The sequence below is a fragment of the Rhineura floridana genome, chromosome 13, assembly GCF_030035675.1.
Source record: "Rhineura floridana isolate rRhiFlo1 chromosome 13, rRhiFlo1.hap2, whole genome shotgun sequence".
NCBI lineage: Eukaryota > Metazoa > Chordata > Lepidosauria > Squamata > Rhineuridae > Rhineura > Rhineura floridana.
Genome location: NC_084492.1, coordinates 20404903 through 20418457, shown reverse-complemented (window position 1 = coordinate 20418457; position 13555 = coordinate 20404903). Strand labels below are relative to the sequence as shown.

Genomic DNA, 13555 nt, shown 5'->3' with positions numbered 1-13555 from the left:
CAGATTTAATTAAAAAGAACCACAAAACCAATAATGTAATGTCTACTCAGACATAAGACCCACTGATTTCAGTGGGACTTACTCCTATGTGACTGGGCAAAGGATTGCAGTCTAAAAGCCTCAAAAGGACAAAGCTGGGCTGTGTAACCACATTACGGCTACAAACCTAACTCAAGTGACAGGAGAAAGGCCCACTGGATTCAATAGATTTTTCTTCTGAGCAGACATAGTTAGGGTTGCAATTTACTTCTTTTTGCTGAAGTAATTTGTCACTACAAACACCTATGAACCATGCAAAAAAAGTGTCCTAGTCTGATTAACGTACAATAAATTAGGTTGCAATCCACGCACATGCTTACATGAGAATAAGCCCCCTTGAACTCAATAAGGCTTATTTCGGAGCAGACATTATCATCTGTTTCATTTCTGAACCACTTCCTGTATGGCATTTTAAAAGGATTTACAATACAATAAAAATCATATATAAAAGGATGACATATATAAAAACAGTTAAAATAATTGCATCTATTAAAAACATCCCAATTGCATATAAAACAATTAAACAACAACAATTACACATGCAAAATCAATTTCAAATCCAATACTGATTCCACCTGGAATAAATATCTCTACTTAGAAGGCCTGTTGAAACAGGAAAGTTTGGATGTTTTGTTTATGCTTTGTAAATGTTAGTACTGTTTTTTTCTTCTGAAAATCAATGAAAGCATTTTTTTTTAAAGTCTTCAACAAGCACTTAAATGACAAGAGAGATGGCACTTGTTTGATAAATAACAGGAAGGAGCTCCAAAGGGTAGGTGTTACCACACTAAAGCCCGATTTCAACATTATGCAGAACAGACCTTTGAAGGATGCTCTCTCCTACAGAACACAGTGATCAGTTGAGTATGTAGGGGGTGAGACAATCTTTTAGGTATCCTGGTCCTGAGCTGTATAGGGCTTTATACACCAGAACCCGCACATTGAACTTAACCCAGTAGCTAATTGGCATCCAGTGCAATTCTTTCAGTGGCAGTCTAATATGATGATGATAGTCTACCCCAGCGAGCAGTCGAGCTGCCACATTTTGCACTAGTGGCAGCTTCTAGGCCAGCCTCAGGGGAAACTCCGCTTAGAGTGCATTGTAGTAACCCAGTCTAGAGGTTACCAGTGCATTGATGACAGTAGTTAGGCTATCTTGGTCCACAAATGGCTGTAACTGTCAAATCAACTGAAGCAGGTAAAAGGTATTCCTAGCCACAGAATGCCTCTAGCAACGGAGATAGATCCAGGAGCACCAGACTATGAATCTGCTCCTTCAGGGGGAGTACGACCCTATCCAAAGCAGGAAATTGACCAATTATACAGACTCAGAACTGCTCGTCTACAATGCCTCCATCTTGCTACAATTCAGTTCATTGGCCCTCATCCAGCCCACCACCAAGTCCAGGCACTGGTCCAGGGTCTGCACGGCCTCTCCTGAATCAGATGTTACAGAGAAAAGGAGCTGGATATTCACCAGAGTACTGGTGACACCTCACCCCTAATCTCCTAATGACCGCTCCCAAGGGCTTCATGTAGATGTTAAATAACACTGGGGACAGGATGGAACCATGTGGCACCCCATAGCACAACTGCCAGCGGGGCCAGAAACAATCACCCAGTACTGTTCTCTGAAATCAACCCTGGAGATAGAATCAGATCCACAGTAAAACAGTGCCTCCAATTCCCATCTCACAGAGCCAGTACAGGAGGATATCATGGTCAATGGTATCAAAAGCTGCTGAGAGATCAAGTAAGAACAACAGGGTCTCACTCCCCCTTTCCTTCTCCCGATAAAGGTAATTCATTAGGGTGACCAATGCTGATTCAGTCCCATTACCAGGCCTGAACCCTAACTGGAATGGGTCAAGATAATTGGTTTCATCCAAGAGTACATGCAACTCACAACCATCTCAACCATCTTCCACAAAAAGGAAATATTTGCAACCGGGTGGTAGTTATCACAGACCAATGAATCCAGGGTAGGCCTTTTCAGGAGTGGTCAAATCATTGCCCCTTCCAAGACAGCTGGGACCATTTCCTCCTACAAAGATGTGTTGATAACACCCTGGATCCAACATCCATCTCAAGCTTTAATAAGCCAGGAGCGGCAAAGAAACACATGGTCGGCCACATCATCATAAATACCTTGACCACATCATCAGGTCACATCAAGTGAAACTGATCCCATGGGGTTGCAGCAGACATGGCCCTGGACACCTCATTGGAGATGGCAATGAATGGGGATATGGCATTTGGATTCCTACAGAGGCAAGTAATTTTACCCTCAAAGTCATAGTAGACTTCCAAAAGGTCTAAAATGCCATTCCCTAAAAGAAGTTCACACTTCTTACCTTATATGAGCCCTCAATCAGCTGTTTTGCGTTCATACTGAAGGGGAAGGGTTAATCTCGCAGCTTCCTAATGACCCACGCCTTCTTAAGGTCAAACTATCTCTTCCTCTGGTTACCTTAGCAACCAAACATGCTCAGTTTGTTCCAGAGTAAAAAGAAACAAAACAAAAGGAGGAAGAGGGAGTGGGTGTGGATTCACCAAAGCATTGGAGCTAAGCGTCTACAAGCCCCTAGAGATGCGAAGCACAGATGGTTTTTCCTTCCCTATTTGGACTGGATTGATTTGCTTCAGATTTAAGGGAGAAAGCAGGGACTTGCCTTCCCATGGGCTGAAACATCATGTAAACTCAGCGAATTTAACAGGCATGTGAGTAACCCGATCTCGGAGTAAGTCCCCATATGAACGATCCCCAAGGTACAACACAGGCTCCACAGTGCTAGAGAGGGCAATCAAGGGTGACAGTGTCAAGAGTCCAGTGCATTGCCAGTGCTCCAATGAACCTCCAGTGAGGGAGAGCCCACCATCCCTGTGGGTAAGTATCTCCATTGTCAAACTGCTTTCACCATCAAACATTTCTCCTAATATTCAACCCAAATCTATCTTACCGCAACTTAAGCCCTTTGAATGTCAGTGAGAGCCAGAGGGAGAGTGTGGTGTAGTGGTCAGAGGGTCAGACTGGGTCCGGGGAGACCAGGATTCAAATTCCCACTTGGCCACGAAACTCACTCGGTGGCCCTGGGCCAGTCACTGCCTCTCAGCCCAACCTACCTGAAAAGGTTGTTGTGAGGATAAAATCAGGAGAGGAAGAACCATGTTTGTATGGCACCTTGAGTTCTTTGGCAGAAAGGTGGAATATAAATAAATAAATAAATAAACAAAGAAGGAAGAAAGAAAGAAAGAAAGAAAGAAAGAAAGAAAGAAAGAAAGAAAGAAAGAAAGAAAGAAAGAAAGAAAGAAAGTAGTCCTGGCCTCTGGGGCTGCAGGGACAAATCAGTTAGATTTAAACTAGGTTTTGAAACATAAAGGTCTATGTTTGCCCCAAACCTAAACAAAACACCACTCTCCTTCTGCTACCATTTGTGCGATTATAAAACACCCAGCAATGATTAGCGTTTAAATGTATATATATTGTCTTTCTTCCACCTTCCATCAAATAAAGTCAAAGTGAGAAATAGACGCCCATCTGCTTTCTCACTTCAAGAAGCTCAGAGAGCGAGAGATGCATTTGTATTTGTACAGATCCATGCAATATATTATGGATGCTTCCAAAGTTTCCATAGAAAACCCCATTGCCATTGACATAATTGTGCCAAAATGATGGGTTTCACTGCAGGACTTGTAGACGCCTTGTGTTTATCTGCACAGATGCTTCCCCCCCCCCCCGCTTCCTTCCTCTCCCTATGCCTATACAAATGCCTTAATTGGTTCCATGGAACTAATTAAGAAGGGATGCACCCACAGACCAATGTATAAATGCGACTAACAGGTGCACACCCAACACTCCACAGATTTCCCCATGTTGCAGATGCAGAGACCCAGCCCTTCTCTTTCACCCACTTGAGCACACAATTGGGGACTGGCTTAAAAGGGGGTGGGAATTGAATCCACCCCACTGGAAATATTTAGAGATATTTCATTGAGTTGTTTCTATTCTTCCTGGGCCAGTGTAAAAATATGGAAGGGGTTCTGTTGTTTCAGATCAAATCACCTGGACTCTCCACCCCATCCCTGATCCCCCCACCGCAAAAAAATGAGTTCCCATGAAATAGACACATACCAGTTTAAATCTTAGCGCTGCCTTCCTCAACCTGGTGCCCTCCTGTTGTTTGAGACCACGACGCCCATCATCCCTGGCTACTGGTCAGGCTGGCTGGGACTGATGGGAGTTGGAGTCCAACCACATCTGGCGGGCACCAGGTTGGGGGAGGCTTTTCGAGTGTGTAGGCATAGATATCGATCGACCTATAAATTTAGCTATTACCCAAGTGGTCCAGGCTGTGGATTGGGCTGTGGATTTGTCCGTTACCGAGGAGAAGAAGGATTTGCGTGGATTTCGTCGGAGGATGGGACAGAAAGCGCGTTGAAACAGAAGGATGCCAATGAACGGCCGCGTGTGCTACTCGCATGAAGCCCCGGCAGCAAACCAACCAAGCAACCCACCCAGCCGCAGGATCCCTCTCCCGGTCCCCGGCCTCTTACCCGAGCACACCCAGGTGGGCGATCTCTCCACGCGCTCCGGCGGCGGCGGCGGCGGCGGCTTCCTGAGCAGCTCAGCTGCGACGGGAAAGGCAGCGGGACCAGCATCGGCGGCGGGAGATGCAGACTTCCGTCTCGCCTAGGAGCGCAGACGCCGCCAGCCTGGCCAAAGCAACAGCAGCATAAGAGGAGGGGGCCCGCGACGCTTCGCTGACGGGCGAGCCGGCGTGACCTGAGTCCGCCGGCAGCAGCACTTTCCCAGGGGCTGCGCCGCAGCGCCTGGCTGGGGCTCTCGAGGAAGCCCAGCTTGGTGGCTGCGGGCAGCTGCGGGAACTGGGTGCCGTCGATGGCCGCCTGCCGTCCGTCTCGCACCGCCCAGCCCAGCGCAGCCCGCCTGCCCGCCCAGTATGCAATAGCAGCGCCCCAGCGTGGCAGGAAAAAGGCGGACCAGGAATTGGAGTGCACAAGGGGACTGGGGTCTCTAGTTGCCGCTGCTGCTGCTGCTGTCGCCGGCCCGCCCTCCCCGCCAGGCACCTCCACTAACTCACTGAAATGTGGTGTTGGAGAGCTTTGCGCATACCATGAACTGCGAAAAAGACCAATAATTGGGTTTTAGAACAAATTAAACTAGAACTATCACTAGAAGCTAAAATGATGAAACTGAGGTTATCATACTTTGGACACATAATGAGAAGACATAGGATGCTGAAAGCCAGGACCTCCAAGGTGGCTTTCTCTGAAATGCTACCGGTTCCACGCGCAGGACCAGCCAGACAGGCCCAGCTTCGCAGTCTCAATGCGTGGATGAGACGATGGTGTCGGGTGGAAGGGTTCGGATTTGTTAGGCACTGGGGAACATTTTGGGACAAGCCGGGCCTGTACAAAAGGGACGGGCTCCACTTGAACCAGAATGGAACCAGACTGCTGGCACTTAAAATTAAAAAGGTAGCAGAGCAGCTTTTAAACTGACTGAGGGGCGAAACCCGACAGGAGCTGAGAAAGGTCCGGTTCGGAATAAACCTCCCCCCTGGGATAAAAACCAAAGAAATGATGAAATTTTAAAAGGGGTAGGCCTAGAAGTAGGCATTGTGAGAGCAGGGGCACAGGATATAAATTCAGAAGAGCAAAATTACCACAGGCCTAACCACAAGTGCCAAAGACACTTGAAGAGAGACACTGCTTACAAGTGCCTGTACGCTAATGCTAGGAGCCTCCGAACCAAGATGGGAGAACTAGAGTGCTTGGTCTTAGAGAAGAGCATTGATATAGTGAGCATAACCGAGACCTGGTGGAATGGAGAAAACCAGTGGGATACGGTTATCCCTGGATATAAACTATATCGGAAGGACAGGGAAGGACGTATTGGTGGCGGAGTCGCTCTATACGTGAAAGAAGGCATTGAATCCAGCAAGCTTGAAACCCCAAAAGAGGCAGACTCCTCCACAGAATCGTTGTGGGTGGTGATACCGTGCCCCAGGAGGGACTTAATACGATCTATCGTCCCCCTGATCAAAATGCTCAGGGAGACCTTGAGATGAGATATGAAATTGAGGAAGCATCCAAACTAGGAAAGGTGGTAGTAATGGGTGACTTCAACTACCCAGACATAGACTGGCTGCATATGTGTTCCAGTCATGACAAAGAAGCAAAGTTTCTAGATATTCTAAACGACTATTCCCTAGATCAGTTGGTCATGGAACCGACCAGAGGGACGGCAACCCTGGACTTAATCCTCAGTGGGGACCGGGACCTGGTGCGAGATGTAAGTGTTGTTGAACTGATTGGGAGCAGTGACCACAGTGCTATTAAATTAAACATACATGTAACTGGCCAATTGCCAAGAAAATCCAACACGGTCACATTTGACTTCAAAAGAGGAAACTTCACAAAAATGAGGGGCTTGGTAAAAAGAAAGCTGAAAAACAAAGTCCAGAGGGTCACATCACTCGAAAATGCTTGGAAGTTGTTTAAAAACACTATATTAGAAGCTCAACTGGAGTGCATACCGCAGATCAGAAAAGGTACCGCAAGGGCCAAGAAGATGCCAGCATGGTTAATGAGCAAAGTCAAGGAAGGTCTTAGAGGCAAAAAGTCTTCCTTCAGAAAATGGAAGTCTTGTCCGAATGAAGAAAATAAAAAAGAACACAAACTCTGGCAAAAGAAATGCAAAAAGACAATAAGGGATGCTAAAAAAGAATTTGAGGAGCACATTGCTAAGAACATAAAAACCAACAACAAAAAATTCTATAAATACATTCAAAGCAGGAGACCATCTAGGGAGACAATTGGACCCTTGGATGATAAGGGAGTCAAAGGTGTACTAAAGAACGATAAGGAGATTGCAGAGAAGCTAAATGAATTCTTTGCATCTGTCTTCACAGTGGAAGATATAGGGCAGATCCCTGAACCTGAACTAACATTTGCAGGAAGGGATTCTGAGGAACTAAGACAAATAGTGGTAACGAGAGAGGAAGTTCTAAGCTTAATGGACAATATAAAAACTGAGAAATCACCGGGCCTGGATGGCATCCACCCGAGAGTTCTCAAAGAACTCAAAGGTGAAATTGCTGATCTGCTAACTAAAATATGTAACTTGTCCCTCGGGTCCTCCTCCGTGCCTGAGGACTGGAAAGTGGCAAATGTAACACCAATCTTCAAAAAGGGATCCAGAGGGGATCCCGGAAATTACAGGCCAGTTAGCTTAACTTCTGTCCCTGGAAAACTGGTAGAAAGTATTATTAAAGCTAGATTAACCAAGCACATAGAAGAACAAGCCTTGCTGAAGCAGAGCCAGCATGGCTTCTGCAAGGGAAAGTCCTGTCTCAGAATTATTAGAATTCTTTGAGAGTGTCAACAAGCATATAGATAGAGGTGATCCAGTGGACATAGTGTACTTAGACTTTCAAAAAGCGTTTGACAAGGTACCTCACCAAAGGCTTCTGAGGAAGCTTAGCAGTCATGGAATAAGAGGAGAAGTCCTCTTGTGGATAAGGAATTGGTTAAGAAGCAGAAAGCAGAGAGTAGGAATAAACAGACAGTTCTCCCAATGGAGGGCTGTAGAAAGTGGAGTCCCTCAAGGATCGGTATTGGGACCTGTACTTTTCAACTTGTTCATTAATGACCTAGAATTAGGAGTGAGCAGTGAAGTGGCCAAGTTTGCTGACGACACTAAATTGTTCAGGGTTGTTAAAACAAAAAGGGATTGCGAAGAGCTCCAAAAAGACCTCTCCAATCTGAGTGAATGGGCAGAAAAATGGCAAATGCAATTCAATATAAACAAGTGTAAAATTATGCATATTGGAGCAAAAAATCTTAATTTCACATATACGCTCATGGGGTCTGAACTGGCGGTGACCGACCAGGAGAGAGACCTCGGGGTTGTAGTGGACAGCACGATGAAAATGTCGACCCAGTGTGCGGCAGCTGTGAAAAAGGCAAATTCCATGCTAGCAATAATTAGGAAAGGTATTGAAAATAAAACAGCCGATATCATAATGCCGTTGTATAAATCTATGGTGCAGCCGCATTTGGAATACTGTGTACAGTTCTGGTCGCCTCATCTCAAAAAGGATATTCTAGAGTTGGAAAAGGTTCAGAAGAGGGCAACCAGAATGATCAAGGGGATGGAGCGACTCCCTTACGAGGAAAGGTTGCAGCATTTGGGGCTTTTTAGTTTAGAGAAAAGGCGGGTCAGAGGAGACATGATAGAAGTGTATAAAATTATGCATGGCATTGAGAAAGTGGATAGAGAAAAGTTCTTCTCCCTCTCTCATAATACTAGAACTCGTGGACATTCAAAGAAGCTGAATGTTGGAAGATTCAGGACAGACAAAAGGAAGTACTTCTTTACTCAGCGCATAGTTAAACTATGGAATTTGCTCCCACAAGATGCAGTAATGGCCACCAGCTTGGATGGCTTTAAAAGAAGATTAGACAAATTCATGGAGGACAGGGCTATCAATGGCTACTAGCCATGATGGCTGTGCTCTGCCACCCTAGTCAGAGGCAGCATGCTTCTGAAAACCAGTTGTCGGAAGCCATAGGAGGGGAGAGTGTTCTTGCACTCGGGTCCTGCTTGCGGGCTTCCCCCAGGCACCTGGTTGGTCACTGTGAGAACAGGATGCTGGACTAGATGGGCCACTGGCCTGATCCAGCAGGCTCTTCTTATGTTCTTATGTTCTTATGACATGATTCACTAGAAAAGACAATAATGCTGGGTAAAACAGAAGGGAGTAGAAAAAGAGGAAGACCAAACAAGAGGTGGATTGATTCCATAAAGGAAGCCAGAGATCTGAACCTACAAGATCTTGGAGATCACTGATTCATAGGGTTGCCATAAGTCGTAATCGACTTGAAGGCACATAACAATAACAACAAACAATCATGGCTTTCTTCAAAGAATCTTGGGGATTGTAGTTCCTGAAGGGTACATAGAGTTGTTAGGAGAGCCCTGTTCCTCTCAGGGAGCTACAGTTTCCAGAGTGGTTTAAGAACCTATTTTTCTTCCCAGGAAACTCTGAGAACTGTAGGTCTGTGAGGGGAATAGGGGTCTCCTAACAACTCTCAGTGCCCTTGACAAACTACACTTCCCAGGAATCTTTGGGGGAAGCCATGATTAAAGTGGAATGATACTGCTTTAAATATATAGTGTGGATGGGGTCTGTCTGTTAAAAGAAAAAGCAGGGCAGCAAAAACCAGAAGCATAAACCATAAGAACATCAGTTAACCCTCCCGCCCCCCTCCAAGCCCCCCCCATTAACCAAAGTTCACTAAAATCACTTGCAATAGTAGGTCTTCCTAGAAAATGCATGTTTGAATCTACTTTTTGTTGATCCCACCTCATGCGAAATGCACTTTCCATATACATAACAACAACAAGAAGAATTGATTTGAAAATGTCTTTTGAGTTTTAATAGTTTTCTGTCTTTTTAGTGTTCTCTGGGTCCCTATTCTAAGAAATCATGGGATGAAAACAGACCTGCGATCAAAAGCAATTTCAGCTGTCAAAAGTGGCAGTTTTCAGGCAATGCGTTAATTAGAGAATGATTACGACCCAGCATGAGGGTAAGAATCTGAGTCTGGACGTATATGATATGAGATTAGCAGGAGGACTTCGTCAAATGAGGACTTCATCAAATTCCTCTGTGGTGATCAAGTTGGTTCCCAACTATGACTCATCTTTTCAGGTGACAGTAGTTCCATCGACTTTCATATGATCATTCTAGCAAAAACAAAAATCAGTTTGGCATTGCAATTATTGGCTCTCATTCAGCAATGTACCTGTACCATCTCTTATGTGTGCTTCTTGCTCTCTTTTTGTTCCAGGAGTAGGATTAAATTTCCCCCCCACCAAATCAAACTAACAGTAAAAAAAAAAAAAAAAAGGTTCCACCTAAGTGGACAACTATTAATTATTTACTATTATTTATTCATTGATTACATTTCTATATCCCACCTTTCCTCCAAAGAGCTCTTGCCTCCCATCTTATCCTCACAACAACCAGATATTTTAGGCTGAAAGAGAATGATTGGCCCAAGGTCACCCAGAGAGCTTCATGGCTGACTTGAACCGTGATTTGAACCCTAGTCCAACACTCTTAACTACTACCCCAACACTGGTTCATGTTGTATGTTCAGGACAGATGAATAGTATTTCATACAAAACAGCTGGTATAGCACAGTGGGGAGGAGAGCCTGGCTGGGAGTCCAGAGTCTGTGAGTTCAAATCCCCACTCGTGTCGCCTGGGTGTAAAGGGCCAGCTAAAGATCACCCCCACAGTGAGTGGCTCGGGGATTATGTGCCCTGCCACCTGTGCAGCCGTGGGCAAGCTGCATAGTCCCAAGAAGCCCAGTTGCCCCCCAGCTGGCAGTTGCAGACAAGGAAGGGGCTGGCTTGTGCAGCTGTGGCAAACTGAGCAGGCCCTGGCCAGCTGGGGAGGACTAGCCTCAGAGGGAGGCAATGGTAAACCCCCTCTGAATAGCGCTTACCATGAAAACCCTATTCATAAGGTAGCCATAAGTCGGGATCGTCTTGAAGGCAGTCCATTGCCATTTCATTTCATACAACAACATATAATTAATTATGGAACTCACTGCTGCAAGATGTGGTGACTGATTCTAAGATGACTTTTTAAAAAGGATTAGGCAAGAGAAAAAGGAGAGGGCCTTGTGGTCTGGAGATGCAGTCTCAGAAACCTGGTGCAGGGCCTTCTGCTCAACAACAACCGCCACCGCCGTGTCCACCTCCTCCTCCAGGCAAGGCCCAGGCCCACGAGCCCAAGCTGCTGCAGCTGCTACCTGACATGAACCAGCAACAGCAGCAGCAGCAGCCCGGGGAGCTGCAGCTCAGTGAGCCCATGGACAAGGAGATGGAAGCAAGCCTGTCTGGACACTGAAGGAAGACACTGCTACCAAGGAATCTGTTACAGCCTTCTTTGAAGATTATGGACTGCTATACAACGATGGGACTCTACTGTGTATTTGTTTTCTCTCTCTGTGTGTTTTCTCTCGATTTTGCAGACTAGGTTGATTTGAGATTTTAGCCTGTTTTATGATATTTTGTGGAGTTATTGATACTGTTGTAGTTTATTATTATTATTTTGTTCTGAATTGTTTATATTATATTATTTTGCTCTTGAAATGGAAGCTGCTTTGAGGTCACCTGGTGATGAAAACCAGTGTAGAAATAGACTAAATAAATAAATTTAGTGAAGGATTCACATTTAATTTCAAAATAGTAGGACTGGTGCATGAGGAATATAGGAAGCTGCCTTACACTGATTCAGACCATTGGTCCATCTAGCTTAGAAATGTCTGCATTGACTGGCATCTGCTCTCCAGCTTGTAGACAGGGGACATTCCCATCTCCTACCTGGAGATGCCAAGGACTGAAGCTGTGACTTCCTGCATGCAAAGCAGATGTTCTACCACTGAGCCATGGCCGTTCCCCAAACTGCTATCCTATTTAACCTTACCTGGGAGTCAACTCCATCGAACATAATGGGACATGTTTTCAAATAAGCAACTATCGGATTGCTCCATTAATTGGTTAAACAATTTAAAACATTTTGATTGACTAAAAAGATGCTGGTTGCCAAAACCGGTTATCCAAACTATTCCTGAAATTCTAAATTAAGATATTTTGTCTATATTTCCTACAGCAACATGTTTTAAGTCAGTGGTGGGGAACCCCTAGCCCACAGGCCTAATTAGGCCCACCAGGCTTCCCTGTTTTATGGTAGAACTGCCACCACCCCTTTCTTAGCTTCCACTCTGAATAAGGGAAATTCAGAGCACTAACGGAGATCCTAGAGCAGAGACCTATTGTTACACCCTCTGCTCTAGGGCATTAACCCACACTAATCAGTGGTAGTCAGTAGGTCCAAGTGATCAAGGACAATTTAGAGTCATAGCCCCAAGCAATACACACCATTAATGAAAGGGTAGTTTATTTAAAAGAAAAGAAAGGTACGTACAAAAAGAGAGTTGCATATATTTCCTTTAAAGCTGATTGCCCTCTACCGGGCTAAACAACAGACACATTCACATAATACTGTGAGAGATTCAGACAATCAACAGAACAAAACTTAATCTAGCTATACTCACTACAGTAAACGTCTGGTTCCCAACAGCGTCATCAGACAGGTCAAGTAGTTGGAATAAAGGAACAGGGACAAGTAACTGAAGGATCACCCTTCATTTTTATGGGGTTTAGCTGGCAACAGGGAGGGGGGCCAATTAGCCATCCTAGGTGCCCCTTCCGTGATCACCTCCTTTGAAGATAAGTGGGGCTAGACAGTCCCACCCAGCGGTCCTGATCTGTAATACCCACTCCCCCTGACTTTGATCTCAGGAAGCAGATAAGAGATAACAGATAAGGTTCAGTTGCAAGCAATATATGTGTGTCTATACACACACAAACATACATATACATACATACATACATACTAGGGGCTTTGCCCCTGCACACTTCATTCACCAACCCTCCCCCCTACAGGAACTCCCAAACACACACACAGCCGGAGCGCTCTCCCCCCCCCTCTCTCTCTCTCTCTCACACACACACACACACACACACACACACACACACACACACACACACCACTACCAAAAGCCCCCCCATCCTCAGACAACTCTCCAAAGCCTCTCCCCCTCATCCCCAGGCAACTCCCCCAAGCTCCTACCTACCCCCAGGCACTCACTGCTGACCCATTTAGGCAGCTTACTGGCCTCCTGCCTGTCCAGGCCACCACTGCCACCCAACTTCAACAGCTTATATGTCTCCTGTTGTCACTGCCACCTGCTTGCTCGCTCACCCCCAACTTGCCTGTCCCGATGCTCACTCGCTCGCCTACCTACTCACCTGCTTGCTTGCTTGCCCCCAATGTTCACTCTCCCACTCACCCACCATCCTTGCTCCCCTCACTCCCTCACCTCGCTTGCCTTCTATCCTGCCGCTGCCCCCCTGCACCCATGCATGAGGCCATGACAGCTTACAAAAATATGTAGTTAAATATATTATAATGATGTATCATTTTGATTTTGGGCTCCTGTCTGAATTGTTCCCCTCGCCAGGTTTCCGAATGTGTGTGTGTGCCACCGATTGATGCCATCAACAAGCAAACTACCAACTGCTGATGTCAGCAACAATCAGGCATGGGTCAACCTAACAGGAGGATTTGTCTAGTAATTCAGTAAGCCTCCGATGCTCCATAAGGCAATTCAGGACCAAGTCAGGATAATGTGGGGCATCTTTGGTGGTCCTAGATACTCCATCTTTCCCATCTAGATTTTGGCCTGAAAGATCTAGGAAACATGTGGGTGCAAGCACAGTTTGTGACATTGCACATCACGGGTACATCTGTTAAGGCTTCAGCCGTAGCCTCCCATTTCCTGGCTTTGTGAAGCTTAAACCTACATGAGATAGCCTTCTCTGGTCTTAAACCTTTTCATACTGAGAATATCA

At 45.6% G+C, this 13555-nt stretch overlaps 1 protein-coding gene across 1 annotated transcript in view; it reads right to left on the bottom strand.

Moving 5' to 3' along the window:
- Positions 1 to 4947, bottom strand: part of BEAN1 (brain expressed associated with NEDD4 1) — a 73484-nt gene extending 68537 nt beyond the window's left edge. Inside the window, exon 1 of the mRNA XM_061594252.1 lies at positions 4594 to 4947. The gene's annotated coding sequence lies outside the window, so the exon portion shown is untranslated. The remainder of the gene's footprint in view (positions 1 to 4593) is intronic.
- Positions 4948 to 13555: the final 8608 nt, after the last annotated feature.